A 22325-nucleotide genomic window follows, 5' to 3' on the forward strand; every position below is an offset into this window, starting at 1 on the left:
TTTAAGGTTCGAGACCTAACTATCTCTAATCTAGTCGCAGAAAGCCACACATATCTTTTACAGATTTTTTAAAAATTGCCAAAAGGTGCAGGTAGATTTGGAACTAAAGAACTATTCTTCATCTGCAGAACATTTCATCAGAAATTCTGAGGTAAGTTTACAAATGCACACGTGTCATCTTACCAACAGAATGCACTGATTGATTCATGTACTGTAGATCATCGAACTGAGGTGATAATGGGCATTTGAAACAACCTTACACCAGGTTAGATTACCAGTCCATTTATCTTGGTGCTTTCTGTGAAGAGTGATTTTTTAGAATTGTTACACAAATTTGAGATTTTTAGGCATTGTGAAAAACACCTCTCTGTAAAATCAACGTAGTTTTTCATGGTTGGGTACTTAACACCATCAGGAGGCATCTTGTTTTTCTTTGGTTCTCCAAATTTCCCTGGCAGTGGCCAAGGGAAGGCTGACACAAGCCAGGTGCAGGGTTGAGCAGAGCTGCTGTTCTAAGCCAATTCTTCTTCCATCCCTGCTTGGCGGGGCGTGGGGGTGGGGGTTGAGGGGCAGCTTGGAGAAGCCCTCTTTTCTTCTGCATCTAGAATGCCTGGGGGCACCTTATCCAGGGGACTGCAGAAATGAATCCTGTGATCCAAGCCTTTAGGAGCCACGCAGCACTAGTTCCTCTTCAATTTTAGGGGTAATTTAGTTGAAAAACAACCACTCCACCCTCCCTCTCTCCAAGTCCCCATTATAAAAAATAATGACCAAGGTGTCTTCTGGTAGCTACTTCTTCATTACTCTTTTGTGAGGTGCAGTGCTTTCCCCCCTCTGTATTGGACAGCTGGGAGTACCTTGCTCAGGGAATTAAAGAATTAGACCTCTTTGTTTAATTTGCTGGAAACTTGGGGTCGTTCTCAGATAGGAGGGAATACAAATATGGTGCAATTATCTTTAAAAATAGCTATCCCAGACCATCAAATTCGTTCTTCACTGAAAAGAATGGTCCTGAAAATCTGTAACTGAAAACAACAACAACAACAACAACAACAACAACAACAACAACAACAACAACAACAACAACAACTTGAAACCCAAACTGGTAATTTCCTATCCCAAACCCAGCAATCACGGTGAAGTCCCCCCCGCTGCCCTCGCCAAATGCTAGATCTAAAATTATAACAATTTCTTTCTCAGCACACATTGCTACTGTATACTGCTGGTAACTGCTTTTTCTCCTTCTTTAAAAAGTAATCTTCTTCTTGCTATTATGTGTGCCAAGTTCAGTGTAGTACAGGCACTGAAACAGTATCATTCTAAACAGGTCTAACAGAATCCCACCCAGGTCTATTGAATAAGGCTTTCTTTCAGGAAAGTCTTCCTAGTATGGCACTGTAATATCAGTACAACATGCCAAAAATCATCCAAAGCTAAATTTTCAGAATGTAATATTGAAGATCTTGAGAGCTTTTTTTGTGTTTATCTCTGTGACACATATGAGGTATAGGGGGAGAGGGAGGTAATGGTATAGTGCTTAAGAGCAGGTGAATTCTAATCTGGACAACTGGGTTTGATTCCCCTCTCCTCCACCTGAGTGGCAGAGGCTTACCTGGTGAACCAGATGTATTTCCGCACTCCTGCATTTCTGCTGGGTGACCTTGGGCTAGTTACAGAGAGGAAGGGAAAGGAGCTTGTAAGCCACTTTAGTCTCCTTACCGGGGAGTAAGGTGGGATTTAAATCTAAATTCCTTCTTCTCCTCCTCATCTTGAACTTCTCTCTGTATAAATGCAATTGTACAACTACTTAGGGCCAATCTAGGCATGAGTGACTAGATCTCCTGCAGAGGTTTTAAATATGAAGAGTGATTGAATCCCCCAGCCTTTTAAAAATCTAAATTGCAACCTTGAAGCTATTGACCTCAAAGGGTAAAAAGTATAGGCCCTATGTTTTCCCTCACAGAGGAAACAGAAGCTAGAGCAGGGGTAGGCAACCTTTACCACCCAAAGAGCCATTTGGACCCATTTTCCACAACCCCGAAGATCTACCAAGCCGGAGAGGCGGCTCTGCACAGAGCCGCCTCCAGTTTGGTCCCTCCACTCACCTTTCATTCCAGTGCTGGGAGGTGGAGGCGCCAGGCAGGGAAACCCCCTCTGCCCAATGGAGCAGGCAGCTGCCTGCTTCGTTGGGCGGAGGAGGGATAATGTCTGCGGCCTGCTCTTGCGCTGTAGGAGGCAGCAGTGCCGGGCAGGAAAAACCCCTCTGCCCAACAGAGCAGGCAGCTGCCTGCTCCATGGGGCAGAGGGGGGATGCCGGCTGTGGGGATGGCAGAGGAGGATGGCGGCTGCTCTGGAGGGACATGCCCATGCTACCCTCTGACCTCCAGTGGTTGGAGAGCAGCGTGGGCATGTCCCTCCAGCCCTCCAGAGCAGCGCTGGAAGGAGAGGTGAGTGGAGGAGACATGAAAAGCGGCGCCCTCACGCACGGAGCCGCCTCCAGTTCGGCCCGATTTGGCTCCACTCACCTTTCTTTCCAGCACTGCTCTGAAGGACTGGAGGGACATGCCCATGCTACCGTCCGACCTCCAGGCCACGTGGAGCCACAGTATAAGGCTGAAAGAGCCGCATGCGGCTCCGGAGCCGTGGGTTGCAGACCCCTGAGCTAGAGGAAGGATGTTTAACAAGGACAGCCTAGACAGGTCTACTTGGAAATAGGTCCCATGTTATTCAATATGAATTACTTCCAGGAAACTGCCTTTAGGACTGTAGCTTTAGATTGGGGAAATGGTGTAGAAGTTAAATTCTTCTTTTCCTCAAGCTACTTTTGCAACTCACGGCTGCTGCTTCATAATGAAAAAAAATGGGGGAGAGTTGTTCACAGATCTCCCGCCTCACTTGGCCTGCAGTCTGTAGATGGACATGAATCTGAAGTAGTATTTACTCATCATAGTTACCAACAGCACACATTTACAAGGAATATTTCTAAGATTCCAAAAGAATCTACAGCTTCTGGATTTTCATGTTGTGCTGGATTGTCAATTTATTTTTTTCCTAAAGCAGATAGCTCTTCCTTTTCAGTAGCAGCTGTTTCTCAGATATAATCTTTCTGTAATCACCTTTTTTCATTTTTTGAGAAAAAGAAGAAAATTGCAAGTAATCAGTGATAACAGTTAGATATGAGATGCATAATTTTAAACAGCTGCATAAGTGTTCTAGTCAATCTAGCTGGCTTTACATACATGAAATGTTCTGTTTGCATATGAGTTGGTCACTTTTATATGTTTCATAATTTATGGCAGACCATACTACTTGCTAAGGCTTGAAATTATGTACTCCAAACGCTGCATCTCTCCTTATGCCCCAGAACAACATTTAAGATTGTCCAGACATAAGGTTGCCAACTGTGAGTAGGGAAATTTCTGGAGAGTGGGGGAGGTTTGGGGATGGACCTCAGTGGGGTGTGATGCCATAGAGTATACACTCCAAAGCAACCATTTTCCCCAGTGAAACTGATCTGTGTAGTCTGGAGACAGCGCTGGATTTACCTATTGGCCTGGGCAGGCTGAATCCTTGTGTCTCAAGATCTAGGGGGCGGCCTCTGGCCAAGGTGTGTAATATTTTTGACACTGTCATAGGTTTTTCTTACACATGCTGTCAGAATGCACTGTAGTCTCTGAACAGCTCTTCAGTAATTTTCCTTGCACTTCATTTTAGAATAACACATATTAAAAACTGGTCTTATCTGCACTGTCATTTCAGCAGGAGGCACATGCGTCAGCAGCAGTTCAATGGAAAAACTGGGGTCTCAAAAAACTGAGGACTGGTTTAAATCGATGCAGCTTCATAGAATTAATCACTTTTATCAACCAAGGGTCTGTTCTAGAAACTGAAATAATAGGTAGAGTAAAATGCTGTCTCTAGGAAACAAACAGGAGCTAAACACACCAATGTATTTCATCTTTAAAATGTGGATGAACAAATATATTTCTGCACATCTAGGCTGCACCTGAGAGAGACAAACTCTTCCCATTAATGTCAGTCTTGTAACAATTTTCACAGTAAATAAAATATCTCAAAGGTTAATAAAAACAAATGAGACATTATCAGATTGTCAATTCTCATTAATTTCAAGCAACTGAGATCTACAAAAGGTAGCTTTTCCCCCTTGAACCAAATTTTGTCCACTATTTAAACATATTACAGAGTCTGATAAAATGTCAAGCAATATTAACTATATATCATGCCACGAACTTCTAAATGGAGAGCCTCTCTAAGGGCACTGCAGTCTAATTGCTTCTTTCAGATGAGGGAGCTGAGAATACATGGTATTATTGATGTTTACTGAGCTCACAACTCCAGACTCCTGAGCTGCTTGTTTTTGGGGAGAGTTGCTTGCCCAGTTTCCTCTGGACCACAATTTTCTCAACAAAGTCTGAAGCAGCACCCTACCTGGATGAATGAGGAGAGCATCAGGGAACATAAAGCATAAAATTGTTGCGTCCAGGCTAAGCTCTTTGGTCTTAGGAACTTGTTTGTAATGTGAAGACTGTGCCTACTCTGGTCATCTAGATTTTGGCCTCTGAATGTTTCTACCTCACCTCTTGCCTAATGTTGACCATACTTTTATTTAGATTTGGACCCTTTCCGCATGGGCCTAATACAGTGCCCTGGGGATGGCAAAAACGCCATCTCCAGGGAGCTGTTCGCCGTTTTCCCACCTTGCTTCCCGAGTGACGTTTACAGAAAACGGTGGCTTCCAGCCGCTGCTGTGCAAACGGCAGTGGCTGGAAGGTGCCATCCCTCCCCCCTGTGCCCAGTCGACCTACCTTCTCTGCGACCGTCTGGCATGTCGCCGAGGGGAAGTCACTATTTACTTATTTGCATGCAGATGTGCGGATTTCGTTACCCCAATTAACCACACATAATCCATACTTGTTGGAATGAAAATGGCCGCAGCCCAGTTTATTAACAAATAACACATAACTTTTGAAAGCTGGGCAAGCATAATGGGGCACAGCCTGGCCAACCAGGCAGCGAACCGCTGACCCTGGTCCTTGTCAGCCCACTGCTGACCCCTGGCCCTTTGGGCAGCAAACCACTGAACCCGGCACTGTCCCACATAGGGGATTGGGACAGGAGGTTTCTAGATGCCACTTGGGCGCTTACCCATTTGTGACACCTCCTCCTGAGGGGGAAGGAGAGCTCAAGACAGGACTTCCAGGCCTGCGCCCTCAAGCCCTCCACAACCCCCAGACCTCTTATTGAGGCCCCCGCCGTGGAAGGTCTGGCATGCAAGCCTGCCTACCCACAAAGTATGTGCCCCTATGCCCTGAAAACCGCCCAGACTGCGACAAATGTATAACAATAAACAACATTCAATAAATCAACTGCCCAAACTTAGGGAAGGAGGGTGGGTCCGCTTAATCACAGCCTGGTGGAGAGGCTGAGCTGAGCCGGGCATTGGCTTAAATAGCCTGCCCGGCTCCCTCGTCACGTGATGGTTCTTTCCACCATCACGTGACCCATCCCCTCGACCCGGGGGAAGGCGAGCTGTCCGCTTCAACCTCCCCTGCTGCAAACGGCGCCCCAGGTAAGTCTGGGTGCGCTTCTTATTTAAATTTCTTTACTGTCCCTCCCCTTTCAGGTTTGGACCATAAAGGTCTGTTGTCTGAAAATGTTCTGCATCAATAACTATTTGTAATTCTTAAAATGATACAGCATTTTAAAAGATAAAATGTGATAAAATGTGATAAGTGTTGGTTTATTTTTCTGATTTATAATCCACTCTTCCTGCTCAGAGCAGCTTACATCATAAAAACTGAAATTAAAACATACTTCACAATTTAAACCTTACAGAAAATACAATAGCACCATAAATACCAATCTGGGGCCTGTCAGAATGGAAGAAATGGGACAAGGGATAACTGAAAACCTAACTAAAGGAATAAACAAACCTCAGTAACTAAAGGAAAGGGAGGGAAAGAAGGGGAGGGGAGAGAAGGGAAGCCAGCTAGATGACATCCATCACTGTCCTCAGCCATAGGTTTGGTGAATCATCTCAGTCTTACAGGCACTGTGGAACTGCAATAAGCCCTGTAGGGCCTAGGTCTCATTTGAAAGAGAATTTCACCAGGCTGGGGCCAAAGTCAAGAAGGCCCCAGCCTCTAGTTGAGTCCTGCTGGATAGATTTAGAACCAGGGAGCACTAACAAGTTGTTCCCAGTTGAACACAGTACTTTGTGTCCAGCCAGGTGTGTGTAGGGGTGTATATCAGGAGTGTTGGTCTCACAGATATAATGGCCTCAGACCATTGAGAGCTTTAAAGGTTAATACCAAAACCTTGAACCTGATTCAGAACTCCACCTGGAGTCAGTGTATCTGGCAGAGCACTGGCTGAATATGTGTCCTCCTCAGAGTCCCCATAAAGACCTGGGCTGCCACATTCTGTTCCAACTGGAGCTTCCCAATCAGTCTTGAGGGTAGCCCTGCATAGAGCAAATCACAATTGTCTAATCTTGAAGTGCTTCCTTCATTTAAACATTTTAAAATGTTTTCTTCAAGTACAGTAATTTGGTTTTATGTGGAGATAGGCACTGCTGTAATCCCAATAAAAAGCAGGCTCTGCCATTTCAAAATTGCTTGTACTTTATCAGGAAATTAAATGAAGTTTCAAAACACGTAGTTTTAGTAAAACTTAGAAAAAACACATTTTCATTTTGCGAACACAACTTTGCATTTGTTTTGCATATTGTTAGCTGTATAATTACAGATTGTCTGCCTTTATAATCTTGCAGCAACCTGTGAGTCATAACAACTAAAATGACATATTATCTGCAAAGAAGCTTTTTGTTCTTTGGGGTAATTTTGTTGGAATTGTTTTGTTCTATTTAGACTTTATGAAACTAGATAATCAAAATGGCAAGAGATTGGGAGAACAAATTGAAAACAGTATCATTTTACAGCTTCTAACTGCATATTTAAAATCATGTTTAAAATGACTTTAATAGCTATGATTTGTCAGGACAGTATGAAGTGTGGAGTGGGAGGCAAAAAGAACCCTGGGAATGGCCTCGTCTCTCTCTACATCCCACAGAGGAGGAAAAGAAGAATGAGAAGGCTCATCGGGGCAGAGGTTTATCTACTGCATCTAGAGAAGGCCTAATGCTCTGCTCGCCATGGCTGCTGCTGCTGTTACAGTGCGGCTGAAGCTGGCTGGGTGCTCAGTTCACTACAATAGCAGCTGCTAGAAAAGACGATGCATTAAAACATTTGAGGCTCAAAACAAAATGCTTTGGGGTGAAAACTATGCAGAATCCTCAGGGGAAACATTTTACTTCCTGCCTCAAAATGTGTGGAACAGACCATTTCGGGGTGATTCTTTTAGTGAATTGGTTTCAAAATGGCTTGACTTGCTGTGCGTATCCCTTTAAAATGTTTCCCACACGTCTCTGCAGTCCCTGGACCTCCTCCTCAGCACTATTTTCTGAAGTGACTCCATTTGGTCTCGCCTGTTTATTTCATCAGTTCTGTGTGTTTTTTTTAAATTTTGGGGGATAAATCTATGAAGCATCAAATACATGATTGCAGGACGAAGCACTGAAGCATTCAAGCATTGAATTCACAATTTTTTTTAAAAAAACCAGAAGAATCACAAAATATATGTGGATAAATAAATAAGTACAATGCACCTATGAAACCCAAATCACTGCTTATTAAAATCTAGACGTTAAAAGCTGTTCAAAATAAAAATGTCTTCAAGTGACAGTGGAAGGAGAACAAGGAAAGAGCACACCTGGTTCCTTGAAAGAATGTTCCAAAGTCTGGACACCGCCACAGAGAAGGTCCTCTCCCGGGTCCCTCACGGATGTACTGATGGAATGGAGAGATAGATGGAGCAGGCGATGGGATAATTGGATTTGATCCCATGGCCACTAAACCATATTTACCTGTCAGTGTTTTCAGAACTTGATATTGAAATTTGAAACATGCAGCGTAAGTCCCAGAACCATGCATAGAAGTGCTCTGAATAATTAGCTTATAAAAGATCCTCAGATCTACATCTGTTACTCTGAAAGTAGCTTTTCTGCTAGCAGACTAAAATTGGTGCGGTTGTCGTTGGTACTCAAAATATACAAAAGGTTTTTTTTAAAAATTCTTGTTCAACTTTAAACAAAATAACGATTAGATTTTAACGTAACTACTTAGTGATTTTGTACTTCATTTCCAGTCTTATACTTTCCTTCTGTATCATCTCACTGAAGTCACTGAACCAAGTTTCATATCATGTGTCATGTTTCATATCATATTCACTGAGCCAAGACTTATGTCATGTGTCCCCCATCCACCCCCATGCCCATTTTTCAATTTGTTTTCAGGTAGTCTTTTTATGCATGTTTAGTCGTATTTCTGTCTGTGGCTGCTGTTCTTCCCCAGTTTATGTAGCATTATTGCTTTTATTCAGTTCTATTACTATAGCCATGGTATTGTTGAAACATCCTTGCCTGCAGAGAATTCTGTGAGACGTTACTAATCTTTTAAAGAAACATTTGCAAAGGTGCTATTTTTACTATGCTCAGAATTAAACTGATGAGAGATGTACACAGACTGTCATGTTAGCTACGCTATTTGGCATCTCCTGAAGTCAATGACAGGCTCCCACTGGATTTAGGCTGGAATAGTCAGCCATTAAGTGCTATTACTACTGTTCTAAAAACATGTCTTTCTCCCCCATGAGGTGGCAGCACATTTGTTAGCTCTCTTTTTGAATCAAAAAGGAAGAAGAAAGTTCCCATGCATTTTGCAGCCTCAAGGAAAAATCATTTAGCTCCCAATAATTTTGCTGCGATGATCCACAAGTTCAAATCAACCCAATAATTTATTGTCACGTGAATTGTGGACTGTAGCTCTGTGACAGTCATTATTTTCATGAATTTTAACTGCAAGTTTGCCTATTTTGTAAGCAATTCTGAGACCTCTATATAGGGCGGGGTATAAATCTCAATAAATAAATAAATTAAACTGGTTCTTATTTATTTATTTATTTATTGGCAATTTCAGCCACCAAGCTTGGGTTAGTGTGCTGTGCTGAAAAGAAAATTCTAAATGACTATGAAAAGAATGAGAAAGTAATCTTGCATATTATTGCATGTATTTCACTCAGATTTACTGAAATTACTACTTCTACATGTTTCTTGAGTAGGTACACAGCAGTATAGGAAGGAAAACACATTTCCGACGCCGACCCAACGACGCTGGGACCGTCCGCACGGACGGTCCTGGGAACAGCCGGGCAGCCGGCGCCATGGAGCGCCGGCGCCCGACCGACCCGGCATGTCCCCGGGCCTCCAGCGCGTCGCCGAGGCCTGGGGACACGCCCCCCTGGCCCTGCGCGCCTGCTCCAGCGGCGCAGGGCGGGGGGGTGTCCCCAGGCCTTGGCGACGCGCCAGAGGCCCGGGGACAAGGTAAGTGCCGAGTGGGGGAGGCGCCGTGAAGCTGCTGCCGTTCGCTTGGCAGTGGCTTCACGGCGGCGTTTCCCCAAAAAGAGAGCTGGGAAGCGCTCTGGGGAAACACCGGCTTCAGGCCGGGCGGGTGGCGCGAGGGCGGTGCGGCTGCGTTGCAGCTGCGCCCCCCGTGCGAATGGCGGCCTGGAGACGGCATTTTTACCGTCTCCAGGCCGCCATTTAATGCCCGTGCGGAAACAGCCTGAGTCATATTAAGAATTGTTTCCACAGGCAAAAATATTTTCCTCCCAGACAACTGAATGATGGAAGTTTTGCAGACTGTACACTTCTTTGCCATCCCTGCTGCCAAATTTCAGAAAAGTGTAATGACGGTTTTTAGCCTATTCACAATTAAAATTTCAATTGCACAGAGAACAGAGGAAGACATGAAAAGGGATGTTAGTGGGCTTTTGTCTTGTTTCTTGGGATCCTCGCCCAGTGGTAAAGAAATCTTTCTTAAAAACAAAAACAAAACAGAAATGGAACATTCTGTGTGCCTTCCCTGCATTCTGAAGCTGTCCAGCATTTTCTCAGACTGGCTTTAATGTCAGTAATCAGCTGGTTAGGAAGGAGGACAGGAATGGGTTAGAGTTTAGTTCCTTTGAACTGTGCAATTTTGTTTTAAAATAGTCCCTCTCACCTCACCTCCCCCGCTTTCTTTACACCTGAATAGGAATGGTTGCCTGTTTGTTTTCCTGCTTGAGCTATTAGCAGTTAAGAGGTGTGTATATGTTTTCCCTGGGAGACAGAAACACCTGCTTAGGGCATGTACATGAAAATACAAATTCTTTTTTTAAAAAATTAGATTCTGAATGAGTAGTGGTCCTCTCTCACAGGGAAGATCTAATCCTTTTTCAGCCCCTGAAACGGAGGCATGTGTCTACTGTTAAGGGGCAAAAGCCTTTGCCTCTGTGCTTCTTGTGTCTGCATAACAGGTGGGATGTGTGTTTTGTCTTACAGGCCCTGTGGAATTGAAATAGTGCCGGGCCCCAGTCTTTTTTGACAAAGCATTCCACCAACTAGGGCCAGAGCCAAAACAGCCCTGGCTATAGTTGAGAAAAGCCAGACACTTTTTGGTCAGGGACTACCAACAAGTTATCACCAGCAGAGTGCAATGCTCTCTGGAGGAGATATTGGAAGAGGTGGTTGCCATAAGTCAGCTTTGACTTAACAGCACATTCCACCACAACCATTTACACTACCCAGTGGTTTATGGTTCATCTCTTCACTGCCAAGTCCCCAAATCTTTGGAGCCTGTGAGCACATTTGGAATTCTGACACAGTGTGGTGAGTGCAGTCGTAAAATGGCTGCTACAAAATGGTTGCTGCAGGATACAGAGCCAGCTACAAAATGACCGGCATGATTGATCTTCAGTCACACAGTGAAGATCCTGGTGCTGAGGCAGCTGCTGCTGCTGAAGTAACATTTTTAAAAATCTGCACAGCCAATTTAACCTCCAGTGACCAATCAGAAGACTTGGGCAAAAGCCCCACCTGGTTCTATCCAATTTCCAAAAACACTGAGGTTGAGACGAGGCAGCGACAGTCTCATGCAGGCAGTCCTGATGCTGATGCCACCGATGCCCGCAGGGGTGACTCTGCATGGAGCCGCCCAGGGTGTAAGGAAGACACTTACCTTTGTTTCCTGTGCAGCTCGGGACAGCTGGAAAAACATGACCACACTGCCCTCCGACCCTCTGGGGGTCAGAGGGCAGCATGGGCGTATCTTTCCAGCCATCCAGAGTTGCAAAGGAAGCAGAGGTAAGTGTCTTCCTCACACCAGAGGGGCCAAAAGTGGCACCCTCACACCGGTGCAGTTTGCACCGCACTGGCTGGAAGCCAGCATTTTTGGAAAAACTTGCTCCCTGGGCAAGTTTCAAAAGCACCGTTTTCCTGCTGTTGGGGGGGGGGGTGGCACATGGCGCTGCTGTGATGAGGCAACACCAGCTGTGCGAACAGCACTCCAGGGACAGTGTTTTTTCAGTCCCTAGGGTGCTGTTTTTTGGCCGTGTGGAAACTGCCATAGTGAGTGTCAGAAAAGATGTCTGTGGGCACTGTGGTACCCATGGGCACCACATTGGGCACCCCTGACCAGTGGTGGGCTTCAAATAATTTAACAACCAGTTAACAATGGTGGGCTTCAAATAATTTAACAACTGGTTGCATACAAGCACCATTTTAACAACCGGTTCTGCTAAAGTGGTGCGAACCTGCTGAACCCCACCACTGCCCCTGACCTAGTGAGGAACTGATTTAGAACTGTATTGTAGACTTATGTTTTATTTGCTCATGCTTATTCACGACTTGGTCATGTATTCCACATTATTTGCTGTAGGTATATATGATCCTTCTCGTTTTATATCTGTTTGTTTCTATATATATCAGCTTGTAGTTTGCAATTTGTAGTATATTGTGCAATAGTGCCATCCAATAAACTGCTTCATTTGCATCAGTAACATGCTGGAATCTGTGTCTTCTATTGACAGTTGCGTACCTACCAGGATGATAGGAACCCATAAAAACAGAGGCCTCCTGCTCAAGGGGACTGAATTAACAATATATGGCAGGGCTCAGAAAGACCTCCACCTGAGCCCTTGAGAAGCACACTAAATGGTTCTTGGTTGGGAAGATTAATGACCTGACTAATGCTCAAATTGCACAAAATACTTAGCTGCATGATGCTCTGTTGAATGGTTTTAATGCAAAAGATAGGCTGTAATCAACAGAAGGGAAAGTGATGGGTAGAGGGATTGCCTAACATTTTCTATTCCTCTCATTGCTCTTCTCCAAATCATACTCTGTTCCCTCTCCCCGCCCCCACATGGAGGAGGCAGATTTGCCATTTTCCAGGTGGCGGCTGGAGAACTTCCGTAAATACAACTGGTCTCCAGACAACAGAGATAAATTCCCCTGGAGAAAAGGGCTCCTTTGGAAGGTGGATTGTGTGGCATTATACCCTGCTGAGGTCCCACCCCTTCCCAAACCCTGCCCTCCCCAGGCTCAATGCCTAAAATCTCCACATATTTTCCAACCTAGACTGGCAACCCTATGTGGAAAGATATGCCTCCTTTGTTCTTCTCTTTTTGGATAATAGACTCGGAAGTATCTTGGCATTTTAAAAAATCACATCACACATGCTGTTTGAGGCTCAGTATAAAAGAAGTCTGCCAAAGTGAGGTTTCAAAGCAAACTGTCATCCAAAGCTCTCGTGCTGCAGACGAGGAGCCAGTGGTTAGAAGAAGGGCCTCTGTGATAGTTGCTGGAACCTACATGATAGTAATCATAGGCTTTTTTTGTTTCTAATTGACTGATGCTATCTTTTCTGAGTACAAAAGTAGAAAGGCTGTTGAAGTAGTTGCTGATAAGTCCCCGCTTTACAGTAAAAGGCCAAAAGAAACTACCTCGCAGTAGTTATTCATGTTACTTTGCAGTGTCATTGGTTAAATAGTTGTATCTTGTAAAAAGCCCACTGATGGCAGAGTGGATTTATTTCCTATTTTAAATTAAACCCTCTGGGGCTCTCAGAAATTTCTGAGCATGTCTGCAACGGCTTGGAAAGACTGAATTAGAAAAAAAAAGATAAAATGTGAGCAGAAGAGAAATGTTTCAACATAGCAAGTCGAGAGGCTCCCTTAAGAACAAAAGGTACCGAGATGCTGTGATACATAATCCAGTGCTGATAATTGGATGCCAGAGGCTGAGATTTCATTTGCACAAAATATTTTGTCCTTTTTCTTTGAATGCCATGAAATGAATAGTTTCTTTATTGAATTTATTCCGGTTATCTTCTTTATTAAACACGAACTATTGTGACAGTTTCAGAATAAATGAAGAAATGTTGGCTATTTTACTTCTATGGCATTTGTGAAGTTAAATTTATCTGGTTTTGTTTTTCTGAACAAGCCTATGTATTCCTGATCATTGATAAGATTATTAAATTCAATATTAGCAACATGTGAAAAGGCCACATATCCTTTCATACTAGAATACATTCACAACAAATTACTATGAATTATTTTATAGAAGTTTAAAGCACATTGTATCAAACAAAATATTTTCAAAGGCACCACGTGCATTGCAAAAGCACGCTGAATAGATATTAATGTCATATGATGATGGACAGGCCAGTATATTTTCAATTATTTGATGCTTCCTTATTGTTTGAGGAGTTCTGCTTTGTTCTCCCCCAAGTCTTTTTTTTAAAGAAAAATCCAACCCGTCTAACAATGTTTTTGAGTGACATTCCACTCAAACCACAGTTCTCATTAACTCTTTATTCACATCCCTTTCATCCATGATCACTTTCCTGACTACTGACAATTGGCAGGTCAGTTGCTTTGTTGTGTGCTCATTACTTTTTTCCTATAATACTGAAAATATTTTGACTCACCCAAGGCAGAAAAGAATAAGCCAAATGGAGCAGGCTTGTTTCAGCTGATTGTTATAAATGAGTTATAAAGGTGGTAGCTAGTTTTATGGGTAAAAACTCTCAATCAAACCCTTGAATTTTCATGTTTAATGACGAATATTGTGGGATATATCCATTTCCCACCCTCACCCTCTGCTTAATTCAGGATTGGGTTGGCAAACTTATGAAAACATAGACAGTAACAGGAATAGCTAAATCTCTTTCTGGGGCATACATTTATAAGCACAAAGTAGAGGAAGTCAGCTAAACAAGGTAAAACAAAGAATACAAAGCAACTTACTCTGTTCTACCCTCTTGTTCTGTGGTACCCTGCAACAAGAGCAACAGCAGTATCCCAGGTACAACAATGTGCAATTCCTCTATAGAACTGCGGGCTAGAAAAACAAAGCAGTAGAGGCTGACTGGAGGTATCTTGCCTTACTTGAACCCAACCGTGACTGGAAGTGCTAAGAAGGGAAGAAAGAAGCACAGGTTTAGGAAAGGCAGTGATGTAAAAGACAGAGGTGGACAAGAATGCCAGAGGGAAGAATTCATGCGAAAGAAGAAATCTGAAATCAAGGGAAGATAGAAGAAGTGTACAGGGCGGCAATAATGCTGATAACTATATAATGATTACTAATGCCAAGCAAATGTTTAATCAAGATCACTATAAAGGGCATTTCTCATTTAATTCTTGGAATAATTTTACAGGGACATTTATATTCTGAGATATGTTATATATATATATTGATTTTGGAGAAGAAATATTAAATATACTAAGAATCAAGGAAACACTATAAGACGTTCAATTTGGATGTTCTATTTTCCATAACATAGCAGTAGTTGAATCAATTCCCAAAATAGTCTTAGTACAGCTCACCTTGTTAAAGGTGACCTACAAATCTTTCAACAAGCTTTCCTGGAAGAGAGGTTAAAATGGGGCTTCAGGATTTGATAGATTTCAGTATGTTTGTTCTCTTAAGGTTTGAGCTTCAGGGAAGATTGTACTCCCCATTTTTGCAGCAGACATTTTTTTTTATTAAAGATGGCCTTCCATTGTGAATGCTTGTGCTCCTTGTAAAACTAATACCAGCTCTTTACCCACTAAACAAAGCAGACAAATAGTAATCTTTTATGTATTCTTATTTTGTCTATAATTGGGACAAACAAAAATGTAATTTGTCAGCAGCCTTCTAGTGGAGTGTTTCAGTCTTCTGGTTTTCACAATAAACAAGCAAACACCCTTATGAATAAACCTAATCCCATCTTCCCCAGGCTATTTCTCTTTTCTGAAAAAAAAGTCTTAACACGTAACTGACACATTGTGGATTGATTACATCTTGATTCCATTAGGAAGGTAGCAATATTTTATAGTGCTTCCTCAGAATCCTACTAGTTAAATTAATTGTGAAATTTGCTGTTTCAGGGGTGTGAAAATCTTCATAAAGATCCTGTCTTTCAAACTTTTCCAAATTGTCATGTAGCTGAATTTCCCCAAACTTATGCAGCTGCATTGGGGACTGAACCCCGTATAGGGAATGCATTGTTAAATATAAAATCCATTACAAGTAACCCAACATAGAGGAACAATCTGCACATCTAGATACACCATTGGAATAATTGATGTATACTACATTACTTCCACAATGATTCAGCTTTTGGGTTGCCTTGGAAAGAGATAAATGTCCTTCTCCTTTGTGAATAGTTTTGTCAATAGGTCCAATAAGGGGAGGGATTTTTGTAACACATTTTAATTCAGTAGTCATTCATTTTCCAGTGATGAGAGAACCAGTGGTGGGATTCAGCAGGTTCGCACTACTTCAGCAAAACTGGTTGTTAAAATGGCGCTTGTAAACAACCAGTTATTAAATTATTTGAATCCAACCACCAGATATTAAATTATTTGAATCCAACCACCAGAACTGGTTGTTAAATTATTTGAATCCCATCAGTGGAGAGAACCTTGAAAAAATGTATTGTCACAGTACAGATTCTGGTTTAAAGTAGGTCTGTACTTTTTATTGGACGTGTTCTTGAATCAATATTCACTTGTTCCATTTTGTAGTTTCCATATCTGTGACAAGGACAGAATCCTTCATAACAAGGAACCACAGATGACAGCAAATAACCTCCTTTCTGCTTCCAGTGCCAGCCAACTTCTCAAAGCAACTGCAGATTTTATTTAGGTCATCACCACTGGAAAAAAAGTGAAACGTACAAAAGAGCAGAATCCTTCAAAACAGTGAATTTTTAGAATACAAAAGTTCAGTGATCTTACATATTTATTTCATTTTCAAGTGTTGCTCATGCATGGCTTTGATCAGGAAAGGGATTTTTTTTCTTTGCATCTATAAATTGGACTTGAACTAATTTTCTTATTTGTCTCTTTTTAGAGGAACATATGTCATCCACTTTTCTAAACTCCATTTAATAATGTAAAGTAAATAACTGTTTGTAACACTGTTATGAAGATAACAGTGTTTCCCAGGAAGCTGGAGGACAGCTTGTCAATAGATGCTTTGCCAGTCTTAAAGATCAGCTTCTGTGGAAGAACAGGAAACTTTTAGAGATTAAGTAGTAATAGAAGTCGGAATATAGACTTAAGGAAAGATAATGTAAATCTTTCAAATAACATTTATGCAGTGGCGTAACTAGGCAAACTGGAGCCCTGGGCAAAACCTGAGTTTGATGCCCCCCCAGGCGCATGCCCGGTGCAATGCACACACCCCGGCCCTCTTGTAGCTACGCCCAGTGGTGTATCTAGGCAAACTGGAGTTTGGAACCCTCCCCCACCATGACCAAGAAATGATTTTTTACACCAGACTTATGGTCTGTTTCAATGGTAGAAACTTCTGTCCAAATAGCCATGAAACAAATTGAAAATTGCATGTGTTGATGGGGAGTTCTTTGGTGGACCATATCAAGTTTTCGCCAGGCCCAGTTATCTCAGAACTCTCTCAGCCCACACAGCCACAGGCAATGCAAACCAACTCCAAATGGCTCTTGCATTAAAAATCCTACAGGGTCACTATAAGTCACCTGTGACTTGATGGTGTGCATGCACGCACACACCCTCACACACACACACCAAGGCCAAGATTTTGATGATCCAAATGGAGAGGTGATAAGAATGATAGCTTAAGAAAAAGTGATATCTCAGTGTGTTGTAAAGATGTTTGTTTATGTTACTTGGTCTGACAGGTCTCCTGAGGGGAGGAGGTTTTAAACAAAGTTTAAACAAGTTTTAAACAAAAAAAAGTTTCAAAAAATACAGGAATGGTGCAGAGGTAGCTCAGCAGATTGATTTCAGTACCTGGTCCATCAGCTGGTAATGATATCACTTGCTGATTCCAGGTTCTTCTGTCTGCTCAGAAGTGTCATGCCTGCACACAGCTGCCATAGCAGCCTCAGTGGCTTCATCTACCTCTTGGTGCTGCCTGGAAAAAACACCAGGTCCCTTTCCCCTTAAGTGGGACCATTCAAAGCAATAGCATGACAATGCTATCACTGATTTGCATGGCAATGCTTGGGGATTTTCATATAGTTTTGTTCTTCTGCAATGGAAATAATCAAAATATACTGTTGGGAATCATGCTGGCCACTTGTCAGCATCACAGTGCATTCATCCTAGTCAGATGTTTTCAAAGCTTGGCTGTGGGAGCACCACACAATATTGCTTGAGGACAATATTTCAGAACATGCCTGAGAGAGTGAAAAAGCTCTTGAGAGAACAGATAGAGGATTGGGAGGCAGTGAGACTTCAAGAATAGTGACAGGACAAGCCCAAGCTTAGATTAATCATCCGAGGAGAGCAGCCAGAACCAAGATAAGATTTGCAAGTAAATCTTGAATGGCAGCAGCTTCTAGGTGACTCCTCAGTGGGAAGGGAATAATAGGGTGACTATCCAAGCAATATTTCAGCTTGCATCTTGAGACTGTTAACTGGATCATAATCAAAGAGCATGTCAGCAAACAATTCATCATGGTAATCTCTTTGAATGGAAACCAAATTGGGTGGATCTAGATACCTATGAGCTTCTTCCTACAGATGGAAATTATTGGAAAATACTTCTCACTTTTAACACGCAAAATCCCATTGCAGTTACTGAAGAAGGAAAAAAAATGTGAAACCTTTAAATATATTTTAACAAGAGTGTTTAATAACTCATTAGTATTTCCTTTGATTAATCCAGTGCTCCCAGATAAGGAGAAGCCTATGACATGACTGGATGAGAGAAAATTGTCAGCAACAATGACAAGTTTGGATCACCTGGAAAACTCAATTGAGACAGACTTACTTCAGTCCTTTAAGAACCTCCCAAGAGCAGAACAATAATTCTGCAATAATGCAATAATTAATCGGTTAGGTGAACTTAAGGACAAATTATGGGACTTTATGTCAGATGACAGCCATTTGGAGACTGGTGCCCTCAACAACCTTCTAAAATCTTTAATATCCCCCATAACAGTTCATCTTGATGGGAGTCTTTGCACCAGTTTTTCTTTCAGCCTCATCTACATCCCAGCCATGTTGCAAAGACAAAAAGGGGAAAAGAATGAACATGTCCATTAAGCTTCTGAGCTCCTTGGAGGAAGAGTGGTATAAAATGATTCCGATAGATAATTATTTTCAGTAGTACAGCAGAGCAGACTAAAGCTTTATTGTACAAAGACAGAGGGTAACACTAACAGGAGATACTTCTAGAATAATAATCAAAAATATCTTTGCAGGCAGTGGCACAAGAGAAGGAAATCTTCTGAAGCAACGTTGCCATGAGGCTGTGGCAGCTCAACTGCCAGCTTTCAAAATAGAGAGGTATGGCATTTCTGTGAAAATTCTATCTACTGCCCCAATTTTTGAGGCCTAATGAAAGTAAAGCCAATATGTACTATTTGTTAGATCTTCTAGTATTTTCATACATGTATTAATATTTTATCGGTACTAAATTCCTAGCCATTAATTTAATTAATTACATGTATTATGATGTGTCAAGTATTATTCAAACCAATTTACAGAACCCACATCCAAAATACATTTTAAAATCAATAAGATATCACAATACCTACTCAATTAGCTGGACAGCATAAAGTGCTATGAAAAACTTTTCAAAAAGAAAATCCTAGAATATTTTTTCACTCTTTTTCTCAGTCTTCTAGGGACTACAAGGACTTCTCTGCAGCCAGTTCTCAAGCTACCTGTAATTTGTGATTTACCTATGGGAGACCCCAGTGTATAATTTTCTGAGCTGGCATTAGTATGACAGAACTATGTAATATTTGCTGATGCCAACCATAAGTTTCAGCAAGGTTTGGAACAAAACAGAAGACAAAACAAACAAGAAAGACCCCCCCATCAGTATATTCTGCAGTGCAGAAATAACATCAAAAGGGATTTGATGCATAATTTCTTTTACTTAGAAATGTACTTCCTTTTGTTTGTCATTATTCTAATTCCCAAATTCTCAAATTTAACACTAGATAATTCAATCTTTGCAGTTTTCTCTACCATCTTACCTGAAAGATAGGTTCTTATCTTTCCAAAAGCTAACCATCTAAATTTTGTATGCCACAAAGTTTACTCTGTTCTATTAATGTGTGAATATTTGAGGTTGAATTTGACCCTTTAGTGCATTTAGTCATTCCCATCTCTCACAGGATATCACAAAACAACAAATGGCACAGAAAAGAACAATTAACTTGAACAAAATTTTGGGATTTTTCCAACAAGGAAATATTGTAATGTTGGGATTGTTGTTTAGAGAGAAAGATGAGTATGGCTTTGCTTTGGAGATTCTTCCCCGGTTGAGCATGGAAGAATGGAAGTTTTGCATGTTCAGTGCCTGATCCTTAATACCAGATTTTCTGAAACAATATTAAACATTTATCACTGCAGCTGAAGTACCATCTAACACATGGCAACTGGGACAAAGCTCTGTTCCCACTGCTCTAACTGACCATGGAAAACCTATGAAAATTCACCTTGTACAACCAATTATGAGTGCAATATTGTGCCTACACAAAGCATCAGAAATTTGGAACAAAGTTGTCTTCAGTTAAATTTTAATTTTTAAAAAATGTTTTTGTTACTGTTAGGTTTCTTGTGACCTGTTTTCTCATGCATAAGCAGGTTCTGGTCTGGCCTCTAGGAGTGATTAACTGGCAGCAATATGGGTGAATGCTGGGAGAACCACAAGAAGAATGAATAGAGATGTTTTCTGCCTAAGGGAGTGGAGAATTTCTATAGAAGACATTCTGTAGAAGACAGCTTGTAGAGCAGTGAGAAGGGCAGCTGGCAGGAGAGTGGCCATCTTGTGCCATGGACCTTTGATTGACAGTGTTTATGGAACTTCTGGAGCTCTGAAGAAAAGTTGTTTTCCAGAGTCTGTGTGAATAAGGTAGATTTCACCAGACTTTCATTGTCTTAGCAAGCAAAGGTCTGGAGATTAAACAGTGTTACTATTCCTTTCACTCTGCTTTTGGGAATACTCAAATTTTTAAAATATTAATGTTAACAACTGTATTCTTCAAAACATACCATTTCGATATCCCTTTTTTCCTCCCACCTATAAATAAAAACTATAAATAAAACAAAAACCTGACTGCAGCTCAGGTTTTGAATGGGGTAACCAGAACACCGTGGCCACTGGCCTATCCCTTTGAAGACAGAGAATTACACAAATATGGATATTACTTGAATATCTTAGAACAGCTACAGACGTCTAATAGACATCCTCCACTTTACAAATCAAACTTTCCACAGCCCTAGGATTGCTACCGGTATCCAGTTTGGAAAAATAGAACATTAAAAAGACATAAGCACATTAAACAGTCAAAATTAGGAAGCCATAGTGTTCATCACTTTTTGTGCTCAACTGTATGCAGACACTAATTTATCTAATTCAAGAGGAGTAATTTCCCCCTTTTTGCTGCCATGCCCTGGTCTAGCATCAATGGCTTGATTGATGTTCAAATGCAGTATAAGGGGGCAGAAGTGTCACAAAGAAAGAAAAGATTACTCCATTTCCTCCTTCCTAATTGCACTTGCTTCTAGAACAAATAAATCAATGGAGCAATAAAACTGATTGGGAGGCAAGCAACGTCTGGTCTAGTCAGTTTCAATTGTTGGACCAACTTTTTAAAGAATGCTGTAGGAGTCCCTTTATGGATATGCATCAAGACTTTTATGTACTGAAAAACAAAACATTTTTTATAAGTAAGAAAAAAAACAGGGCCATAGACGGCAGATATGACATGGACATTATTCAATAGCTATCTGAGCTATCTGAAAGCATATGCATGTCATTTGCGGTATGCTGAAGGCTTATACTGGCATTCCCAAGGTACAGTTTTGAAAACTAATCACTGGAACATTTCATAATGAAAGGAACTTTTAAAGCAGAAAAAAAGTTGTCCCTCATTCATTATTTTCATTCTGTCCATGCTGTCCATAATTTTATAAACCTCTATCTTTATTACAACAACATCAAAATCTTTTTCAAAATCTTTTTAAAGCATGGGCACTGAAAAGGATTAGCTATGTCCTTGAACATGACAAAAAGTATAAGGAAGGACAGAAGAACAAGTTAGGAAGATTAAACTAATAGAGCAAGAGTCGTACCTCATTACCTAAAAATGCAAGAGAAGAATAATTTACAGAGCTCCAGAGATAGGCAGATCTGGAAGGAAGTTTTAAGGGGACTAAGGTGGTAGCTTTATAAATATTGCTAGGGAGGTTTTGTTAGGGAGACTAATGGAAAGGATAGGAATGGCATTCAGTCAGGGTGTTCCTATGTGAAATTCTCTCTCTTGTTAAAGAAGAAAGTGATATGATGATCAAAGGCAAAAATACTGTTCTTTGCAGCAAGCAAGAAAAAACTAAGCAGGAAATGTTATACTTTTCTTATTGAAAAAGTTTCAGATTGTTCATAGCAATTAGATGGTGCTTCAGAGCACATGTTTTGTTCAGCCAAAATCAGTAGGAATTTTAAACCCTTTTTTTATTGCTGTGAAAGAAACATCTTGCATGATTTTCAAAAAGATATATAAGAGGTATAGGAATTGTGGCCACTGACCCCAGACCTGTGTGTGACACATTTACAGTGCCATTCTACACAAAGTTAAAACTTTCGGAGTCCACTGAAGTGCTGTAGAAGGGCCATGTGCCACTCTGCTTAGGATAACACTAGCAGTGACTTTCACCTGCTACTTTCACACTTCTGTTGCCAAGCCTCTGTACTAATTGGGTAACAGAACTTTTCCCCCCTTTCCATAATAGTAAAGAAGACTTTACTCATTATTCCAATTAAAATCAACTTGTTATCCTGGACAGGATAGATAACAAGGATGACATCTTAGTAGACCTTTCACTCTATGGCATGATATATTCTTTGACCTTGAGGTACTGCAGTTTTTATTCAG

Source organism: Sphaerodactylus townsendi, linkage group LG09 (genome assembly GCF_021028975.2).
Source record: "Sphaerodactylus townsendi isolate TG3544 linkage group LG09, MPM_Stown_v2.3, whole genome shotgun sequence".
Lineage (NCBI taxonomy): Eukaryota > Metazoa > Chordata > Lepidosauria > Squamata > Sphaerodactylidae > Sphaerodactylus > Sphaerodactylus townsendi.